General features: G+C 33.5%; 1 long non-coding RNA gene across 1 annotated transcript in view; it reads right to left on the bottom strand.

The window, feature by feature from the left end:
• Positions 1–1,398: 1,398 nt before the first annotated feature.
• Positions 1,399–2,209, bottom strand: part of LOC105501248 — a 14,578-nt gene continuing 13,767 nt past the window's right edge. The window contains exon 8 of the long non-coding RNA XR_001000160.1: positions 1,399–1,483. This is a non-coding gene — a long non-coding RNA (uncharacterized LOC105501248). The remainder of the gene's footprint in view (positions 1,484–2,209) is intronic.

Raw genomic sequence — 2,209 nt, 5'->3', positions numbered from 1 at the left:
AAGTCTGGGCTGTGTAAGAAAGGAAGTGAGATCAATAGAGAGTAGAAACAATGAAATGTAATCAGGATCTTAGTGGATGGGAATGGAGTGAATGGGTTCTATGAAGACAAAGAAAAATTCTCTTGGCTTCTACTTATATCACCTTTTCAAAAAATATGTCATATGTCAACTTCTGAAAATCCCTGAAATGTTCAGTTGAATAAGAAAGGAAGTAATGCTAAGAGGAATTGGATAGAATGGAATACAATGGGAATTATAAAGGATTGATGTATTCTATGGGGTCAAAGATAAAGTCTTCAAAATTTAAAGTTTTTCACTCGTTGATGACATATATCATATAATGTCACACCCCAATGGAAACTCCTGTAATGTATTCCCATTACAACCAAATGCTTAACAAATAACTTCCATCCCTATCCCCTCCTTCCTGATCTGCTTTCCTTATAGCTTTCCCTATCCCTCCATCTTCTCAGGATGTGTTGACTCTCTTGGAGCCCAAGTATGCCTCAGAGCCCATGTTTGCACCCATGTGTTTGCTTTTGCTCTTTCTTCATTTGGTGACACCATTAATGAGGAGTCTTGAGAGGTTTATAGTCTTAGCGGCTGACTCCATACTTTAGTCTGACAAAGTGGACTGAGACATGAGGACTGAGGGCTCTGGTGAAGGTTTGAGGTTAAAATTGTGGCAAATAATATGCATGAATAAATCAGAAAGATGTTAGAATGATGGCTTAATAGTTCTGTGAGCCAAGCCATGGTGGGAGAACATAAAACTTGTAGTGTTCTAGGTTATTGGTTATGATAAATAAAATTGAAGTGTCCAGAAAGTGTATATAAAGCATTTTGGTAGTACACAAGCTAGTTTAAAGTTAAGTTAATTAACTGCTTATATTAGCATCAATAGCCTCCGTGGTCAATATGAACAATAAAAATGCTGATTATACACCAATGAATCACTTGAAATTTTATTTTGAGGGGAAAAGAAATGTGTTTTTGTAACTCAGAAGCATTGGTAAAAACATCTTAAGTAGTCATCAACCTAATGAAACCACAATGCAAACCGAACATATTCAACATGAACTCATGGGAAGGGTATACACAATTCAGGAAATACTCTGAAGTCTTCTTTGACTCAGTATTCCTGTTTTCACGATAAGCCTGTCCAAACATGCTGGTAGTATGAAGTAATATGGTAGAGAACTGTGAAAGGTAGATTTTCCAGGCAAACCTAAAAAAAAAAAAAAAAAAAAAAAAAAAAAAAAAAGCAATACTGGACTTATATATTACAGAAGATAGTTTTTGTTTATGTATACACACACACTTGTCCATCTTAGTCTGGCAGAATGTTATTTATAACTATTATGAGTTAACATTTTCTCGTGCTTAAGATAATTCATGGCACATAATATTATTTTTAATAACTATCTGTATTTTTGCTTGATAGAGTCAATACAGTCTATGAGGTAGAAGGAGAAATTGTTTCCTGGTGAGATAAAGTTAAACACGGTTTAATGAATGAGAGTTAATAGCAAGCTTATTCGATCTAGCATATAAAAATAGCATTGCTACTTATTAATGGTACATATGTATATTTTCAGCCAATTTTAAAGGAACATTTTAATCTTATTTTCTAAGTTGCTTATTAGGCATATAAGATATTACTGCTTCCTATAATTTAAGCCTTTTGATCTAATTGGAATGTAGATTTTGGTAAAATAATGTTTTATGTACAATGACTTTGGGGTCATATTTTAATAAATCATTTTAAAATTAAATTCTTCAAATTACACTGTACATTTTTTGGCTTCTCTGTTTCTTTTGTAATTTTTCTGTCAATTCAATACCTTCTGCCTCTATTTCATCTCTGATTCATCACTTGAACTTGTTTTATTATTAGATCCTTCTATCTCTAATTAGCAGTTAGCACATTGTATTGTCATTTCTGTGTCTTTGTCAAAAAGGGCTTTAAAGAAGGTAAATTTGGTATTATAATTCTGTATCTCTCAGGTCTCTCACATCATGGGACATATGATAAGCTTTTTAAAAAATGTAGAATAAGGATGGGCACTGTGGCTTATTCCTGTAATCCCAACACTTTGGAGGCCAAGACGGGTGGAACACCTGAGATCAGGAGTTCAAAACCAGCCTAGCCAACAGGTTGAAACCCTGTCTATATTAAAAAAAAAAAAAAAAAAAAGAGTGGTCTTTG

This window comes from Colobus angolensis, unplaced genomic scaffold, assembly GCF_000951035.1.
Source record: "Colobus angolensis palliatus isolate OR3802 unplaced genomic scaffold, Cang.pa_1.0 Scaffold70, whole genome shotgun sequence".
NCBI lineage: Eukaryota > Metazoa > Chordata > Mammalia > Primates > Cercopithecidae > Colobus > Colobus angolensis.
Note: the sequence above shows the minus strand (reverse complement) of the source record. Positions and strands in the feature narration are given on the sequence as shown.